Raw genomic sequence first — 21,183 nt, 5'->3', positions numbered from 1 at the left:
CCTCAGTCATGTCCCAGCAGACATGGGAACTATCCCCCCAAAGGTGGTCAAAGTCCATGTCCTACACTCCTGGGTGAAGCTCAAAGAGGAGCAGCTCTGCTGCAAAGGCATGGGCCAGGCACCAGCAAAAGCACAAAAGTACATCAAACTTCACAAACAAAACCATGTGATCAAAAAAAACCCACAAAACAAAAAAAGTTGAAAATAAAGATTAATATTGTAAAGAATGACATTTCTGAAGGTCAATGTGAGGTTAGCAAACAATTTTGAAACACGTTGTAAACACACAAAATGTTGACTTGTTTAGCAGTCTTAATTAAGCCACAATGTCACCAGATCTATATTAACAAAGAACCATAAATTCTGACATTATTTAAAACGAAAGAGAAACATAGATGGCAAAGTGTTCCTTTTGCCAATTTCCAATTAAAAATAATTTTGAGTAAAGGTCATTTATTTACAAACGTATCAGAATTATTTGTTTAAGTACCCCTCCTCACCATCTTGTCATTTTTAGTGAGATAACATGAACCTCTATTAGTATATAGCAATTAAGGTAAATTTACATATTTTAATTAAGAACCATCCCATATAAAACAATTAGGGTAATAGGCATACTAACTGGATTTCATAACATTTGGACGTTTTTCCAGCTAGATAGACAGGAAACCTTAATTAGCATTAATTAGCACTGATCTGCATATGTTTGATAAGGCATACCCTTGCCACAAAAGATTATTTATTCCTGAATCTGCCAAATGCTGCAGTTACAGAGGATAAAGGGACTTTTCTTCACATTGTATGTAAATTTGAGGCAATCTTAATTTGCTTATAAAGTTGAATTAATTATTATACCGTAAATATGCACTAATATTTTATATCGATACATAGTTATATGTCCATTTACATATGTAAAAATCATACAAGGTAATCCAGCCAGTTCATCTATTTTCAGACCTAGTATGTCAGGAACATGGACAAGCCATTAATTCCCCATTTTCCTATTATAATATTTTCCTTTCATCACAAAACCTTCACCTCCCTCTCAACAGTTAAGTTATATTTTCAGGAAAACAAAAATTCAGAACACTTTCAAATTACAAAAATTGCAGTTTAGGCAGAGGAACCATTTACATCAGGTTGCTCCACATTGTCCTCCTGAGCATTTCAGTTCTTTCAGACTGCCCCAGAGGAGCTTGTGCTTTGGCTCCATCCCGGAAGGCTGCTGGTGCCCACTGGCCATGGTGCCCTGTGAGCACACACAGCCAGGCAGTGGCAGTCCCACCCGAGCCCTGCAGGCACATAGTGCAGCTGCAGGGGGGACCCACCCTGACCACACTGCCAGCAGCCAGGGGCTGCCTTCTCCCCTGCTCCACAGCAGTCAGCAGCCAGGGAGCTACTGTAGCATGGCACTAAGCCTGAGCTAACAGCCTGTCTGCTGGTGGGAATTATTACTCCTGGGTTTAATGCAAATGATGATGATGTACGTGGTCTGCCTTCCATTTTGCAGCTCACTTGTGTGCATGTGTTTGCCAGATAATGCTTGGAGCCACCAATGGTCCCGCTTGTTATCTCACTGTGTGCAAGCCTTGGCGTTCTTTCACTCAGTTTCATTTTACTACAGGTAAGAATTTAAAGACTGAGATATTACAGACTAGATTATACCTCTTGTGAGGCTCTCTCAAAGCCTCTGTCTGCTGCCATGTAAAAACACTCTGAATTTTTCCTATCTGCCTTGGGTCTCCAGGCAATCTCTTCTTCCTTCTAAAAGGAGAGACCCTGGCTTAGACTTTACAACTGGTGCTGGTGTCCCACGGCTTTGACACAGATCTCTTTCCCAGATCTCAGTTTCAGTCAACATCTGAGTGACAATTTCTCTCTCCAGGCTCCCACAGAGCTGAATCAGAGAATGCACAGACTTTGCAAACTGTCTCAAAAGCAGCCATTCTTCACTTTAATGACCACAAGAGATACACAAAGCCATATGAAATAGTAAACATACATACATCTCTCTGCCTACATTTCCTCACTGTGGAATTTTCCTTGAGATTTTGTGAGATCCCCTTTGGTGCTCAGGGACCTTCCCCTCCCATTCCCCAGAAGCACACACATCAGTTTCTTCCAATGAAGAGGAGGCTTCCACTGCCTCCCCACCGCCTCTGCGTCTCAAGACCTCTCTGGTGTCCGTGCATCATTTTATCTTTCCTGACCCAGCCATTTCTGCTTCCAAAAATCCTTCCTGGCTTTGAAATCCAAACATTACCACCTGGCTGCTTTGTCTTGATTCCTTGTGGGAGGGATATGCTGTCCTTATTTAAGATCTCATTCCTCATTTGCCCCTCCTAGTTAAGAGTAAACTAGATGGAAAGAGTCTGTAATGACTGACACTCTGGCACTCCTCCTGTCTCTTGTTAGCACATGACAGCCCCAGGCACAGGGAGACTCACAGTTCATGGAAACAAAATGGAATTTATAACTTATGTGATGATTCAAGGAATCTGTCTACGTACATACAAAGTAAAATCACACAAGTGACAGAATAGAAAATTATCTCTTTGAGATGAGTGTGAAATACCTACACAGAAGTTGCCTTACCAACCTCTTCATCTTTTGTCTCCTGCCATGGCTATGAGAAAGCTGAACAAGGGAAGAGCTGGGCAAAGGATCTATTGGCTGGGCTTAGCCAACTTCATGGCCCTTGGTTTTAGGAATGAATTCTACATGGTACCACAGGTTGTTTCACTTTAACAGGAAATTCTGGTGTCAGGCCAATTGCTATTGCTGGCTCCAAACCCAGCAGGTGATGGCAGAAGAGCTGAAGTAGCCCTTAAGCTCCAGTCCATGGGGTTTGTGACAAACCACCTTCTGGAGTTTTAATTGAATGCTTTCTTTTCCTCTTTGTAGGAATTGTGAGGCCAAATTCTGACACTGATAATTCATTTTCTTCTCTGAAACCCCAGTTTTTTATCTTTTATCCCAACTATGCACACAACCCTTTTATTGTTAATAAAAATTACTGTGTGCATAAAAAGCCACAACAGAACTGAAGAAAGAAGCCTGAAAGGAAGTACTTCAGGGTTTGAACCTAAAAACTTTGTTGGGTCTAAAGACAGAGACCACCTGAGCAATGAGTTCGTCTGGTTCCTGCCTGCAGGTGACAGGAGAGGTCCACATACAGGAATAGAAGAATGTCTCCAATGTCCAAAACAAATCAAGTATCTAACTCCCTCATTCAAAGGAGACAATATATGGTCCTTGAGAAAAACAGCACAGCATTTTCATGTACTCTGAAGACCAAAGATAGAAGACTTTTAATAAGGAGAAACTAGGGGAGAACAAAGCTTATAACTTTCCACACTAAAAGACAAAGCTGTGGGAAAAAAAAACCAAAAAAAAACAACCTGAAGAAATAATTGGCAAAGATAACAGAAACCACATAAAATTACTTTGTTTCATGGGGAAATATTGCAATTCAATGTGGACATGGGGATTAGGGAAACTGTATTTGGTACTAGATTACAGCAAAAGAACCTGGTTTGGGGGTTAATGTAAATGAAGAGAAGCAGTGACAACAAATAGAATCAAGGGCTGACTGTGGATCATGAATATTTCAGTTACTGAATTTCTTCCATTGCCTCAAAAGCTTATTCATTTCTCCAGGAGAGCACAGCAGAAACAATCACACTAGTCCTGCAAATATCTCTAGTTCAGGTCATCACCAAAGAAAGTGGTGTTACACAGATAAAAGCACTAATATTCTGCTGCTTTTGGATTCCCTTCTCCTGCGTACGACCAATTCTGGTTTTCTAGTAACTTGAGACTGACTTAATTTGCATTACACATATATTTCTGTTCCTGTTGATTAATTAATTAACACACTGAAAAGATGACCCAAGGCATTGATCAGGCTCCATTTTTCTAATAATCTCTGAACTCTGCAATCAGATCATTGAATTCTAAACTACTTAAGTCTAATGGGCTGGGAGATTTGAAACAACAGTTTAAATATAAAGTTGAGACACTCAGCAGCTTTTAGTCAGCTAAATTTATTTAGGCATGTATCAATATATCACTCCATACCTTACTAGTCATTCTGGATTTTGCTTTGCTTCACACTGTCCACATTTGCAGTTGGTAATTGCCACAGATTTTTGCATTGTAAAATCTCAACCGTGCTGTCTATAATGACCAAAGAAAGCAGGGGCATTTCAAGTTTTAGGACATCCAAAGGGTTGCTGGGCACAGCGCTAGATCATGCAATAAGTACATGCATTGCATGTTCATCCTAAACCAATCAGCTGAGAAATAATTCACATTGTGAATATTAACTTTGTCATCTGAGGGCATGGAAGTTAATGACACGTAGAAATTAATCAAACCATTCACCTCTCTCTCAGACATATTGTTTTAAGGGAACCAAGAAGACAGCTCTTCATTAACTGAGTTCACTTTTTATTTCATAATCATGTCTCCTAGAAACTAAAAAAAAAAAGAAAAAAAGAAAAAAAAGTATTTGGAGAAAATGTTTTAAGAATCCAGTTTCAGAAAAGCAGTCTCCCAAGAGCTGTGCCACCTCATGCCTATTCAGTTGATGTAGTTATACTAGGCAAATACAATAAAAGATATATAATAATATAAAAAGAACCAAGAGACTAAATCTGTATGATTTTTCATATCAAAGCTCTGATGTGTTCCTATTGATTTGCAGAGCTCAAAACATCCTTTTTCTGCCCAATTTTTTTTCAAAATATTTCTGCTAAAAGTATGTTGATGAACACTTGAAATAACAGGGTTGCTGTGGGGAAAAGACGGGTGAAATTAAAGAAAATTACAAAAATTGCAGTTAATGTACATGCTAAGGGGGGGATGAAACAAAATATAGAGAGGAGTGGAAAGTTACAGACACAGTTATAACAGTATGGAAAATTATAGGGAGAAAATGTGGTTGCTACTCCCCAGATGGAATGCAGTCAACGTGCCCAACTTCCCACTCACAATACACGCTCCTCCCAAACATAAAAAAATAGTATAAAAGTAAGTTAAAAAAGGGCAGAAGATAGGGAATACTCCATCACAACCTCTCGGACAGTCAGAGGGAGCCACCTTCTCCCCCACGGGGATGCCTGTTGGGTAAGAAGTGTATTTTTATGTACACTGATTGTCTCAAGCTAGTTTTTGTTAGGAATTAGAGCTTATCCAGATACTGCTTTGAATACAATCTTGCAGCCAGATACTATCACCAGCAATCTTTGATCTTTAACCTGTGACAATCTTCTATTATATTAATAAAGAATGTTATTCTGTACACTGTTAGTGGGAGTTCAAGGGTGCTGGCAGGTGCTGGCAGTGTCTCACACACTCCATTGTGGAGCCCCAGGAAGGGCTGTCTCTTATGCTGTGTGACCCTGAACACATCAGTGGAGCTGCCCTCTGATCCAGTGCCTGTTCAGTGAAGGGTCCCCTTAATGGGACACTGACAGACTGGTGGGGCACAAGGACATCAGCTTTCCTGGGGCACTGACAGACTAATCAAACACAAATGGTTTGAGAAAATCAACCCTTTTACATGACAGCTGTTTGAGAGAACACCTGGCAGTTCTTATTGCGGATATGGAAAAAAATTAATTGTAGCTTTTATTAATATATTAAGCAATTGTACAACTATTCACTCCTGAAGTACAGGTGTTCTGCAATGTAAATGGCTGCAGCACAATTAAAGTTTCAAATAAGATTTTTAGATTTTAAAAATAAATTTAATCACACTGTAAGAAGTGTTAACCTGAGTTTTCCTCACTCTGAGAGACTTCTAAGACACACAGAGAACTTGCCTTGCAGTGTTGGCCCCCAAGGTCAATGAAAGTCACTTCATACTTCAAATTAAGCTTTTCTGAGTTTAACATATGAAAGCAGATAGGAATTAGTGACCATTGTCAGTTTCTTTTCATTAATATGAGAAAAAAGATTAAACACAATGAGCAGATTACTATTTCTAACAAAGTTAATTTCTTTGACCTTCCTTTCTTCTAGGAAAGGAGGGCGTTATACTTGCCAAGTGGAGTATGCATCTGTACATTCCTGGGGTTGCTGCTCATTAAACGTCAAAGTGAGCACCAAAGCAGCCACAATGGCTTCTTTGTGAAGGAGAGATCTAAATAAATACCTTACTAAGGTAATTTAAGTCCAGTATTTCAAAACAGCATACTTAAAGTTACAGCGCAGTAAACTGCAATGTAAAAAACCACCTCAGATGTAAGTTCCTACCTTACTACGTTCAATACACCACCTTCTTTAAATTAATCACAAAGTAGAGTAGCTGAAGAATGCCGTTATTTAACCAAATTATGATGCGCTTTCCTCCCCATCATTTCAAAAATATATTGAAAAGGCTGAATAGACTTCAATATCTAGTATGTGTGAAATGTTTTTAGGGCTAATTTTCTAAATCCTTTAATCAACCCCCCAATATCAAGATTCAGTTTTCCCTAACTACCCTAGTTGAAGCTCCCTACTAGAACCTTATTACAATTTCACCTCTGTGAAAACATGGGGAGACTTTGCCTTTTCCTGCCTAATATCACAGTAGTTAAAGCATTCTGGAAATCTGGCTCACTGCTGTTTGCACACCCTCATAGATAGGAATGGCATCACAGACTTATGTCCTCGTAATTCCCTGCCAACTCTCACTCAAGGTCTTGTGATGATTTGCCTCTTCTGTGACTCAGCTGTCTAGCCAGACTGTGTCTAGTATCACCCCTTCTGGAGTTTTAACCATCCACAAAAGGCAAGTGAAACCTGAAGCAACAATACCACTGCACACAGCGCTGTTCCTGTACAATCTTCCCAACTTCTTCCTCCCCTCTCCATCACAACTCAGACATGCTCCACCCCTGCAGGGTTTCTTTTATGAGGCCCAAAGCACTGACTCGCTGTCCTGAATTTCCCCAAGTCAGAATTTTTTCCAGCTGAACTGGAAGATAAATGCACAGTAAGGACCTCTACAAACACAAAACCATTCCAACAGTTACAAGACCTTATCTAGTACAGTAGGATTTTTGCAAAACATGGGAAGATTTACTGGCTTATGGAGAAAGGCAAGAAAATTTGCTTACGATTTCTGCCCAAGGAGATTTGATGAAGTCCCTGGCTGGCACGTTCCAGTGCACAAACCACTGCTATGTTGCACACAGTGCTGCCTGTCAATTTCTAACACCTGCATTTACCATTTCTTTACTGAGGGAATAGGCCAGACTTTATTCTTCCCATACAAGCACAAAACCTCATCTATGTCACTTTCTCACTCTCTCCTTCTCTTTCCCTCAGTGCACACAGAGGCATTTTTTAAAAATGAAAACCACCCTGACAGAAAAACTTATCTCAGAAGATCCCACCATGCAGAAACTGCTCTAATCTCTCCACCACCAGGTATGAAAAATATAGCACCATAAAGACACCTCTTTTTTTTTCATAGCTTTTGTGAATGAAGTCTATAGCCCTCTTTCCTCTTCATTGCTCTCCTTTCCTTGAAGACAGATAGTATATAATGATAATATGATGTAAAATAATTATTTTTAAGTTTCTTCAGCAAAATAAGAACTGAATTTAAAAACATATTACTTCCTCAGCCTTCCAGCATTTTCACATTGGTGATTCAAATCATAAGTGTTCTGATCTCTCCACTAGTACAGAACACATCTTGAAAAGGAACCTTGCTGTAACTTAAAATTGTGTTTCTTCAGCTTTTACATACAAGATCTTTTGTGCTATAGAGGGGAAAAGGATACCTTAAAATATTCTTATTTGTCTTTTGATGTCTGTTTGTTCTGTGTTTGCAAAGATGAAAGTACCCAAATCTGTACTTATATTCCAGAAGTCTGGAACACAAACAGTGCTTGTAAATCTTCCCTAATATCTTACTCCATTTCTTGACTGAATCATCTGAGTTACACATACTATGTTTTTTTAAAAACAGACCATTACTTCATAAATTATTTTACAGCATTAAACCATCACATTTGTGTTTATTAAATCAATTTAACACTATAACTTCAGCAAGTAAGCTGGCTTTCCAAATCACTAAGTTAGCACAGAAAACTGCAGCCCCATAAGGGAAAAAGCAATGTGTCAGGACTTTGGAGAAAAACTGCTGAACCACTCACATTGTGTGAAAGACAAATGACAAGTTAGAGGTTTAGTTACCACATATTTAATGTTTTTCTATACCGTCTCATTAGTGCTTTAAGATTTAACCATGAGAACGCGTGACAAACTTCAAAATTTACAGACACCGAACTTCATTTCTACCTAAGCTTTTATCACTGCTGCTTGCTCAGCACACCTTCCTCACTAATGCAATTCCCACACAGAAGGCCATCAGTACCCATAACTTGTGATGAAGACAGCAAAATCCCAAGCCCTTTAGATAATCTCACTAGATCAGTGAATTAAATAAAAAAATTCTACTCTTTACTTTAGAATAATTGCAGAACAATCCCTTCCCCACTGTAAGTCAAATACGAATGGTTTGCTGCCCTTGCTTAAAAGAACAGCCAGCCCCCAAACTTTGTTAATTGTGACATGAAGTTTGTCTCCAAGTCACAGTATTATAAACTTAAGCTTGCTAAAATAATAAATTAGGAGATGCAAATACAACAGAAATTAGGAGTAAAAGTAAAAAAAAATAGAATAGCAACTATAATGTTTATATTAAATCTACAAATATTTTCTAGTTGAGTTGTATATTTCATAAGGAAATGAAGTATTTGATCTTTGCTAACAATTACATTTGGTTAAGCCGTTTAAAAATGCCACTTTTTAACAATACAAGGCCATATTGCTTTAAAATTAAAACATTTAAATTTTTTCGTCTTTTTTTTTTTTACATACTTGCTTGTTTTCTAGTTATTAGAATATAAGGGCACTTTTACTGTAATTATGAAAGATAATTTTTAAAATGTATTATGTACTACAGCACTTTGTCTTGACAAACAATTACTAGATATCACATTTAACAGAATACAAAAAGCAATTTCTATCACAAGGTTAAAATTAGTCTTTGAACAAAAGATGCTTTCAAAGCAAATCCAAATTCTCATCAGCTTTGTATCAGTTTCTCTGTGAGACAGGGAAGTGAGGGATGGAAAGAAGAGAAAGAAAAAAAAACCTGAAGGACATTTTAAAAATTTCTTGCTAGCGATCAGTGTGAGCACACATTTCATCAGCTTTCTGATAAAGGTCTAAGCAGAAGGACATGATTAAATTTCTGCTGTCAAAATGTATTGTGATCAAAAACTACACCCATCAAAGGAGAGAGATGTAGAACTTGTAGTTTTTGCAAGAAAGTTTAATCTGTATGCAGACATTCACTTTTGGATCAGGTTTTGCAGTTCAGGGTTATTGGTTGGACTGGATGATCCTAAGGGTCTTTTCCAACCTAAATGACTCCATGATTGTTGGGTCTTGGTGTTTTGCTATAGTAAACTACCTAATCAATGAATGGTTGCTTTAGCTGACTGATGGGAAAAATATTCAGTAATTGCCTTAAAACATTAATTAATTTTCAGTAAGAGGTCATAAGAACAGAAAAACATGATGCAAATGATGCAATGCTAACTATTTGAGGAGAAGAGAAGCACAAGGGCAAATAAAATATCTGCACTGATTGCAGCTTTTGATCTGTATCCTAAACTGGTATTTCTGTACCATGGCTTCTAAGGACCTGTGTAGATTCAAAAAGTTTGAAAATGAATGCATAATAACTGAAGTATAGTACTTCAATCTCTAATGCTTACCCTTGGGACTACAGTGGATTTAGATCATAAAAACTTAACTTTTCTTAACAGATTAATTATTTTACAGACATCTAAAAATATTAGCCCATTTTCAGCTGTTAGGGAATATCATCCTCTAATCAGCGATCAAAACTTGTTGTGAAGTAAATGTATTTAATTGACCAAATAAAGGAGTAGCAATTCTTAAGACTTCTTTCTAGATGAGTGCTACTGAACGGTCCCCTGAAAATTGAATGAAAAGGCACTTATAGAAATGTGAGTCTAAGAAAATCAGTGAGGAAGTAACTTAGGTAAGACCCCTTAAAAAGAAATAAGACCCAGGAAAGAGGAGGAAGAATTCCATTACATGTTTGCAGCAGCAGGTTTGGAAGAGTCACTAAAGGGAGTCAGTCTTACAAGGAGAATACAAATTTTCTTCTTGTACTTGATGGGGAGGCCAAATTAATATATTTTTTCAAACATCATCATTAGAGAAAACTCAGTGTTAGTTTCTATAATATTGTTTTCTAATTGCTACACAAATTACTGTAGGAAGGCAACAGGGCAGCAGCAGAATCGGGAGGCTCCTAACAGGATGACCTAGAAGCCAAGACACACTAGACCACAGAATGAGCTCCTCTACAAGAAAAACAGAAGAGAATTGCGGTTCATCTCATAATTCTAATGCTGCAATACTAATTGCTGCTAATTAGGCATGTAACTTCTCACTGGAAAAAAGCAAAGAGGTAACTATTTATTTAAGAGACAATACTACATGGATTAAAAAAGCTCCTGTCAACAACTCTGGACACCTGTACCAAGCTCATTTATTGCCTAATTAAATATTAACATGTCCTGATAGAATCTGTGTTATAATTTTAATTACTGTTTTCTCAAAGGGAAGCCATATAATCAATGTATTTCTAGCTGTTCCTAGAGGCTGTTTTGTAAAACTCCATTAGTAAATTGTGAACTATCACTAAAATATTTTCCTCCAGATTGCTTTAAGTAAATCAAGACTATTATATTCTCCTAGGAGGAGGGAAGACTAGATGACTTCCTTCAGGGGAAAAATATATGATTTCTTCAAGAATAAAATTTTTTTAAGGACAATCATATTCAAAGACTTGTTAAAATTCCTGCACAAAGAATCAACATTAGGGAGTTACAGATCACCAAAGTTATATTTAAATTTATGTATAATCCAAAATATTTTTATTGCTGGATTGAGTAATTAGGATGAGAGCCACATTACTTCCTTCAAGCATGTATTTAAGTTTTCTGCTGGGGATGGATTGCAAATATTGAGGTATGTCTTGAACTTACTTATGTATTTTCTTTTTCCATTAGGATTAAGAATGCTAAATACTATAAGCATTGATTAACATTACTGCGTATTTCGGGGTCAGAAATGCAAGGAAACAATACCAATTCTATTTGGGATGCTATTTAAATAGCTAGGTACAAAACTTTAAAAGTATCAATTCTCCAGGTAGCACTAAATAATTTCAAGTTGTAAAAAAAGAGGTACAGGGAAAGTGGAAGTATTTAAAGGACTATTTTCCTTTACATCCCAATGATAATCTAACCATAGATTACTACTTTGATAACTGAGCTCTTGAACATTAACTTTGTTTTGAACATACTCCTTTTATCTTTTTCTATGTAAAACTCCTCTGGAAGTCAAAGGGTCTTTTGTAAGATCAGGGATTTCAAGGGTAAGCCACATTCTCAGAGCCTGATTATCCAGAGATCTGGATAATATAATCATGGGGATAAACAAACCATGAAAATATCAGCCCCTGTGCATTTTAACTCAGCATTTGAACATCTTGTAAGAGATTCAAACCAATTTTGATTCAGCACTACATTTTAGAGAGGATCTTTAAAATAGATTTTGATTTTTACTGGAGATCTCATCCACCTTAAAATTCTTTAAAAAGCCCTAGCATTTCCCTCTTTGTACTGGCTACCAGAGTAAGGACGCATATAAGAGTATTGCATGCAAACTGTTAGATTTTATGTTCACAGACAAAAAAGTAGCTGAACTACTTTTCAGAACAGATTTAGGCTAAATAAAGAAAAACAAAATATTGACAACATTCTTTCAAAATTACTTTTCTATGAATCAACTTGAAAGGCATCGCAAACCTTGCACTGCAAATTTAACTATCATCCTGAATTAGTTACCATTTTTTTAATGACTAACAAGTTTTTTCTGACTCCCACCATCATGGAACAAACTCTACTGGCATATTTTGATTGATTAGGACACTGTACTTCTCTGGCAAGACAGCTCATACAGAACTTGGGATAGGATGCATACATGCCAGGGAGAGCATTTGGGAATGCAAACCCTGGGTGGACCAAGCTCAGGAAGGGTAGAAGCAGCATGCCCCAGTCTGTCATCAGGAGATCTGAGCTCCTCTGAGAGCACTGTGTGATCATCCATCAGTCATCATGAGGGGCACCACACATGGGCTCAATAATCTAGACAGGGAAGGCTTTTTCCACTTGAGAGCTTCAAAGTGGAGATTTCCGGCCTGATGGGCTGAGTCTGCTTTTCCAGACTGAGCTCTTAATAAATAAACATTCAGTGTTTGCAGATGTTATACCCTCTCTGACAGGCAGAAATCCATGTAGAGAAGTGCACAAGTGCAGACAGAATTTTTATGCCAAAGTACAAGCCCTGTTTCCCATCTGCTTGTGGCAGACACAGAGGCCCCATCTCAAGTCTGGTTTTCCTCTACATTCACCTGAAGTTTCCATAGCAGTCGCTTAGCCAATGCCTATTAACTTTTTTAAATGCCCATGAAAAATTCCATATTCTATTGGCTTTTAAAAATCCACCCTGTGGGACATAAAACAAATTTAATAAAGCAAAAAGATCAAAGCTCATTAAAATATTCTTGTAAGAACTGAAAGCAGCCATGATACACGGAAATTTCTAGCAGGACCTTTCTCCTATTTACCACTGAGGGAAAACATTATTCTAAGCTAAGCATGGCCTCTTTCATTAAATGTATACCAGGTCCCAAGCCCCAGCCCTCTCTGGAGTCATTGCTCAGGTCTGTCAGTTAAGTAAATATGCTCATCAGAGGATCTAGCAGCACACACAGATAAGGTAGATATGAAGTCCATTTCCCTTGAAATCAATAGGAAGGTGGCTGTTAGACACTATAATTGAGTTAGGGTTTCATTTGGGAATCTGTGGCAAATGTTCCCACTATTACTGTGACAAGGGTGCAAGAAAGTATACGACAGCTGTGGCTGGATCTCTGGCACCATTAATGGCACAGCCAGCTGAGACCTGCTGCAAAAGGCTTACCTTACATGCTCAAACCTGGAATTCTAAGACTAAATCCATCCTCGGCTAGAGAGGGCAGCTTGACTGGGAGGCTCTCTGCTTATTCCAACAGAATGCTGATTTAAGATTGGGCAAGGATTCAAAAGCCTTCTGATGCTAAACACAAAAAGTCAGGGACAAAGATATTTAAGGAGGAATAAGGGGTTTAGCCCCACAAGAAGTCCTTGGTTAGGGATAATTATAGTAGGGATAAATACAATGTAGGGATTGGTTTTGCCTCCTTTTTCCTACCATGGAACCATGGAGTTTAAAGCAAAGGTCACTGCAAAACATCACTAAGAAATAGGATATACACTTGCACATGCCAGATCACAGGAGCAATCTCACTCCAAGGGCAATGAAGCCAAGTTTGCACCAGAGCCAAGGAGAGCTCCAACACCCAGCATTACCTCATACACCCAGGAATTACCCAGACTCTCCTCAGCCCAAAGCTTATCCCCACATATGGAGAGTCATCTATACAGCACAGCCAATGCTCACTTAATGGGCAAAACAATTAAGTATTTAGGCAGGTATAGACTGCATGTTTCTGGTTTTGGAGGCATTAGGCGTCTGGATTTTTACACCTCTGCTATTTTAGACAACCTTCCCCTTGTGCAGCCAGTACAGAGCAGGGCAGATTTTTCCTTTGCTCCACACCTAGAATAGGATGGATAAAATTATTTTGTGCACACTCCAGTACAGCAGGAACTCACACAATTTAAAAGGGATTTTGTAAACTACAATGCAAAACACTGTAGGGCAGATCCCAGGAGGATTGACAAAATCTGGCAAATTCTTAAACTACACTCACACAAACTAGTTACTGTAGGACTGTATTGTAGTTGTAGCATTATTTTAAGATGGAAACCAACTGGGCATTACATAAGCTCTTTATGCCATACATCTTTTCACAATTTATATTCATATATTTTAATTTTATTTAAGCATATATGCCATATATATGCATATTTGCCAAATAAATTGCATAATAACTTAATTTGCATAATCCATAGTTTAGTGTTGCATAATCCATACATTAGTGAAGTTTTTTTTTTTTAGTACTCTTTAACCCATAGCCTCCTTAAGGGAAAAACCTGCTTAAAATGTGATTCACACCATTATTCTGTGGTAGTGTCATTAGTGTATTAAGTCTTCTTAACCAGGCTCATTCCTGCAATAATTTAATTTTCACAGTTCCCATCAACTCCAATATTCATTCCAATATGGCTTCACCGACAGATCTGAGCCTTATTGAAGTAATACCTTTTTACTTTTTTTTTCTGTGACTAGAAGGGTTCTGAGAATGGCTAATTTCCTAAACATTGTACATGTACAACCACCAACAACCCAGTCCTTTGTGAAAGAACATGAGTTCCTTAAAAGTGTCTTCTCTTTCACTACAGCCATTCCAATCTGTAGTAATGTAACAATTTATTTGTGAAAATACATGCACCGATTTCTTATTTACACATACTGGATTTTATACCATGATTTCACCATGTTTTAATTATGCATCATTGCCTAGTGATACAGGAAACAGACCTCTATCCATCTTGATTGTGAAAACTAGCATCTCAAAAATTTTTTTCTTTTTAAAGTGAAGATAAGTTACTGCATTAAAAATAAATGAGGTATTTTTTGTCAGATGATTGGACACTGAGCACACATAAGAAATCACCAAGAGCATTGTGTGCTGGTCTATGTGCTAGCCTTGAGCTGCAGTTTATCTATTGCCTACAATTCAGGAGACAATAAGGTATTTTACCCAATCAGCTGATCAGCTGAAGAACTCAAAAGACCGAAATGGCTTTGAAATACACAGCCTTTTAGATATCAAATTACCTTTGGAACCCTCTACCCAGAAGTAACTCAAACAAAACCCATTTGAAATACTGCTTCAATATTCAAAAAAATCAATAATTTAAACCACAGGTTGAACATTTTTACTGCTTCCACAGCAGCCTGTCGTTTTTGGAAATGAAAATGCTAACGGCACCAAAGGGGAAAGCTCCGGCCAGCCAAGATGTGTGTGTGGATTGGCTGGAAATGCTGGCTTGCTTTTCCTCCCCCAGTTATGTTTACATAAGATCTCTTAAAATAAACAACTCTCATTTCCACCACTTGGAAAAAAAATATTTTTCTTTGTTGCACTTGATGTTTCTGTCCCTGAGAGCTCAGCAGTATCAAGACACTTCACTGTAAACACACGTTCTGAATGCAAATACTACATCCTCAATTATGCTATTAAGTCATATTATTTTGTATGTAACAGGCACTAGCACTGTGTTTTTGAATATCAGCAAGCACACTGTGAACTCCTGACTAATAGATAGAAAAGCATGAATATGGGTGATGCTGTATTCCAACACTTACAGTAGGAGCAGGAAGCAGTTCAGTGCATGCTGCAAAAGCCAAACAGGTATGGATATTCCACTGCCCATGATACCTGCTCATTTAGAGAGAGAAATGGCTGGCTGGAAAAAGATTTCTTAAAAGACAGGGAACATACATAAGGAAGAGACCTAGTAGGAATGTGAATCCTTGAACAGGCTAAACATGGAGGATGTTGGAGACAGAATCAAGTCTCTCCTCTGCATAAATTTAACCATTAGGTATATTTTTAGCAGAGCTTGAAATATGTCACTCTCTAGAAACTTTTATTTTTTATCATTTAAAATCTCATTAAATCCTTGCACTCTCTGGAACTATTTTTTAAAATTTTTTTAAAGGAGGAATGCAAGAAACACAAAACACACCACCCAAAAAGCAATTAAATGAACATCACAAGAGAGAGCTTATGTATCTGGAGGTATAGAACTCCCAACACATAGTATGAACAATTTCTGTCAGGGTAACAAAACATCACTTTTAGTATTGTAGAGAGGGGCATAAGAAAGAAGTCATGAGATTGATGGTACTTGGTTTACCATTTTAGTACTCTACTCTCAGATATATTCTTACTTCATGATTATATGATCCAGTACTCTACTCTCAGATATATTCTTACTTAGAGCCTTCTCTAACCACAGTGTTAAAATAGAAATGAAAACGTAAATTATGTTATGAGAGTAGAGTTGCTCAAGTAAAAAAATATGTATTTATATATAGACAATATGATGGTGAAGTAAAAATTAAATTTGCATTTCTGTTTCTAGAAAAAAGGAATTGTTATATACTATTATGAATGTTCTGGCTGATAGATTTGTTCAAGTTTAGCCAAGATAAATGCAAATTTTTAGCCTAGAATAAAAAATGATGAAAATATAACCATTTGAGAAATGTGACACTCAAAAATATATACTCCAAAAATCTGGACATGGATTCCAATATTCTGTTCTTCTTAAAGGCACAAAAGAAGTTTTCCGGGTATAAAACAAAAAAATTCACCAACGTCAAGAGAGAAATTCATCTGAGTTTGAATATACTCAGAATATAGGAACATAAGATTTTGCTTATTTATGTGTTTGAGACCTGTGTTACCTCCACGTGAAATCACCTATTTCAGGTAATCCTGTCAGACATTAAAATATACCTCCTACACAAGAGCAGCAATCAACTGACCTTCTGAGAACACTGTTCTTGGCAGCAGTATAAACTTAAACAGAATAATAAAAATCCAGTAGCAACGAGAAACCCAATATTCATCCTCTCCTCAATTCTTGCAAAGTTAGGGAGGAAAAACAAGCCCAAGTTTGTGCTGGAGTTAAGGGATTTGGGCTCTTACAGATCACCCAGGGCAGGAGCTCCAAGCACATGCAACAAGTGGGTTCTGTGAACTGCCAGCATCTCCTTCTGCTCCATCCCAGCACACCCAAAACAGGCAGTACAGGCTGGGGGCAGTTTTGATTCCCTTGGCAGAATTCAAGCCGTGAAGTTCATCACCACTGACAATATTTGGATAGATTTAAGACCCAGTCCAATATAGCACGGGCTGGCAGTAGGTTAATCTTGAAATACAAAGCATGGATACTCATGGCAAAGCTTGTGTTCAGAAAATAAAAGGGGTGTAGGCTTCTGGCTCTTATCTGTTGTTGCAGCTACAGCCTGGAATGGAAGTACATCCCTCAGCCAGAAGGACTGATAATTCTCTTGCTGTAGCCTCTGGACGTTTCTCTAACGATCCCAACATCACTCCTATCTCGTCTGGATTGACTTTTGCTCAGCATGCTTTCAACCATGCCCCAGTCTCCCACAAACACTTGAACAATGCAATCAGCTGCTCCAGCTAAATCAGCTGAGAGTTATAAAGCTGAGTTTCGACATATTGAAAACACTTCAATCAATGTCACTTCACTAAACCTTCTCTATGGCTTGATATACAGATTAAATAAAAGGGTGCAAACAGGAACCCTCCTGCACTGCGCAGGGAGAGAACCATCGCAGGCAGTAAAGCTGAACACAACACTGACACCGCACCGACACCACGCTCCTCTCGCTCCATTGTTTAAGCATGAGGCTGGACAATGGACCAGGAAGATGCTTTGGGACAGACTGCATCAGGGACATTTGGGAAATGTTTCCAATTTCTATAGATTCCACAGACATACAAGACAAACCAACAACTGCATATGAAAATAATTTGAAAAACAAATTATTTCTAAAATAAGTTGGCTGCTGATGCTGTTTAACAGCAGCATTGTTGCCACACAATTTTTATTACAGACTGTCATGTTGCAATAGGGCTTTACACACATACATTTGCTATACCATGTGAATTACTAGAAACATGCTTTTCTATGTTTGTGTGATTTATTAAAGCATAAATCATAATAGCATGTGCCAGAAATTCCTTTTGAAGGATATAATAAGGTAACAATTATCCTCTCAACTCCTTTCTTTGTCTTCAGAAAATAAAATGCATTAGAACATATCCATTTGCTGCCCCATGACAGAAAATGAAAGCAACTGTGATGGTTGCACTGTATGCTTTCAGTTCCTTCAGTTGGCTAGTGAAGTGAGCTTTGTTCCTGAATATGCTGTCAGAGGCAAAACAATAGTTTTGCCAATACTTATAAAGAATAAACCTTAAAAACAGTAAGACAAAATTAATTGAAGAGGTTTGTTTTTACATATGTGCAGATGGATGTGGAAAAATCCTACATATAAATATTAAATGTAAATTTAAAGTATATTTTATTTGAAAGAAAATTACGTACACAGGACCTCCCTGTATGGTTTTGACTTGAATCAGTGTACTTCACCTTTTTCGTTTTATGCAACAACTCACAGGATCTGATTCAGGGGAATTGTAGCATTTTCTTCTGTGGAAATATACACACAGGAGCAACATTACAAGTATAGTTAAAATTCCCCTCAGAAAAGGCTTAAGGCCTTTTAGATTAGCCTGTGAGTATTTGGAGTTGTGTGTTTGATGACTGGCACAGTGAGAATGTTCTTAGTGTACCATGATTTTACCCAATTATTTTTGAAGGAAAAATCATAAACTAACCCTCACTACATAGAAGGTGCTACATAAAGGTGTTATTAACTGTGCAGGTAAGTAGAAGCAGCAAGATCACAGGATAAAATTGGCTTTTTTAATTTAAAGAAAGTATAATTTAATCTGTCAAATTTTGATTGTTTTAAAATTCTATTTCTATGGAAGAAGAAACATATGTGTGGTTTAAATTTAAAAGAAAAAAAAAAAAAAAACCAAGTTTCAGTAGCAATCCAGAATTCAGCTAATTTTTTTCTTCTTCTTCCAGAAAGACACTGTGCCCAAACCACATATCCCAAATGCTTAGGAAAAAAATGACGTGGATCTCTGAAACAAATGTGATTTCCAGGAATCAAAGTGGATATTAATTTTCACTTTTCTCAAGTGACATCAAAACATTCTTAACAAATAAGTACCTATATACATACACACCTTCTTTGGTTTAGCTCACGATACACAAAGAGCTATATTGTTCACAGATTCTGCAGATGCTAACTTAAAATTAAACCACGATGTCATGTGAAGACCCAATCATGTGTTGTGCAATTCTGATTCTGCAGGATATTTACCTTTGTAAATAACTTCAAGAAAGGCCAGCTACCATGTCATTTTACTGAATGAAAAATTTGGGTCACAACAAAGTTGTGCTTGGCTGAATTTGATGTCTGTACTCCTGTACTGCCCAGGTTCTCTCTGCTTAATATTTTTGACCATTTCCATTGGCTTTGGGTAAGAATCTGGAACGTAGATTTCCATTAATGATATTGTAGTTATGCACAGTGCACACATATTTTACTCAGAGCACCATTATGACCTGCTCATACTCTGTCACATTTAAGGACGGACACAATGCCTATTAAAGTGCATTCAGAATGCCACACACGATAGTTATGATGGCTGGCAAGCATCCTTATTAACAACCATACTTTTTCAACAACAACATACATACAGCAGTTCCCTGGAAACAGGATCATTCTGGGACTCCACTAAATAGATCACAATACCATAATTACTGCCATGGTCAAGTCACACAGTTTGGTGAAGTTCTGTACATGAGAATTTTGATACCCTGTGTTTATCTAAAGTTCAAACTGACTAAAATAAAAGAGCACATGTCACTGCTTTTCTAATATTACATGCTTGATCCTTATTTTATTTACAGCTTCCAGCAGCTCTCAGCTCAGTGCTGGTTGTGCTGGCTGCCACGTAGCTGGAGAAGGCTAACAAACCCCTGTGTGTTCACATGACAACCTTTGTGCAAACGCATCCTTATTCTGTCATCTACTGGCAGCGCGCTTCCCAGCCATGGGCTCTGCCAGTCCTTACCAGTTTGCCAATTACACAAGCTGCTTCCCAGACATCAGACAAAAATTCCATAAGACTGCTGTGCGAGCGTACCCTAATTAACCATCAGCTTAATTAGACAATTTACTGTGTAATTAGCAGGCAATTAGTCAACACCTCTCAGATCTTATTGACTGCTGTGACAGCCTTCCTTAGTCTACACATTCCCATACGCTTCCACGACCATGATCCCAGCCCTACCCTGTACAACAGCAACCCTTGCAAGGGAAGGGAAATCATATTACATAACAAGGGAAGAGGAAGAAAAATCAATATATAGCCTGTTCATTTATTGAACTGTCTTCTAGCCAAGACTTTCTTTTCTCTAGGAGTAGGAGGTCAGTTGCTAACAAAGAAACGTTCAGCTATAACATTAGCTTATGCCTTTTTCATTTGTAATGTGGTTAAGGAATTTCTTTTTTTTTCCTCTTACACTGCACTAAATCATCAAGTCAGGCAAGTAGAAGTTAAAGAAAAAAATTAAAACTTACTAACATATTGTAAGTTTAAATATGTGTTCTAGAACAGTAAAAAGGTGGTGACAGCTGCTTTTGAGACCTATAGCTTGCATTGTAATTAACTGCTTCATAGTCTAAAATGCACAAGGAAAGCCAAAATAAAGTATAAAATGTCAATACTCAATAATAATTTAATAGCATTAGTGTAATTAAGTAGAAATAATTTGTGAAGTACTATCAAGTATCCTCCACACAAATCTAAAGTTGTATGTCCTCATAATACAAGATGTGAGAAATTACAATTAAAGACTAATATAACATGAATATTAAAGGATTCCTAAAAATGTGTGTTCCTTTTTCTATAGACTGAAAATTGGATTTTGCAATTAGCATTGACAAGAGCTTTTCAGATAATTCTTAAAGTAGTAATTCCATAGTTCACAGAATGGAAACTCCTGGAATTAACTCTAGAGGATTTATTCACAAAAATCCTACACTACCTGACTGAAGGATAGAGTCCCACAATCACTATTGTAGTTAAAAAAATAGATAATTCTGCATCTCAAATAATGACAAGAAATGTTATTTAGAATACACTCACATACATATTTGGATTAGTAATAGGTATTTTAACTTAAGAACCTGTCAGGTTTTTTAAACATATGGGGCTTCATTCTGCTTTTGCAACATTGTCAATCAGGAGTAAATGCAATTATATCACCATGAGATTCAAAAATCAGCTCTTTGCTTTCTTAATGTCTTGTGTGGGCAAATCAGATGTTGAACACAGCCTTATCCTTTTAATTTACCAAGTGGGAACTCAAGACA

General features: G+C 37.4%; 1 protein-coding gene and 1 long non-coding RNA gene across 11 annotated transcripts in view; one reads left to right on the top strand and one right to left on the bottom strand.

The window, feature by feature from the left end:
• DPYD (dihydropyrimidine dehydrogenase) overlaps positions 1 to 21,183 on the bottom strand; it is a 331,540-nt gene that overhangs the window by 126,676 nt on the left and 183,681 nt on the right. The gene's annotated exons all lie outside the window — the stretch shown is intronic.
• LOC139594029 (uncharacterized) lies at positions 4,868 to 10,566 on the top strand. Its single transcript, XR_011680494.1, has 4 exons — positions 4,868 to 5,130; positions 6,028 to 6,169; positions 7,321 to 7,422; positions 10,320 to 10,566. It is a non-coding gene; the product is annotated as an uncharacterized lncRNA (long non-coding RNA).

Source organism: Agelaius tricolor, unplaced genomic scaffold, assembly GCF_023055355.1.
Source record: "Agelaius tricolor isolate 1412-34295 unplaced genomic scaffold, bAgeTri1.0.p SCAF_11, whole genome shotgun sequence".
Classification (NCBI taxonomy): Eukaryota; Metazoa; Chordata; class Aves; order Passeriformes; family Icteridae; genus Agelaius; species Agelaius tricolor.
The sequence above is the reverse complement of the archived record's forward strand: the minus strand, read 5'-3'. Positions and strand labels throughout refer to the sequence as shown.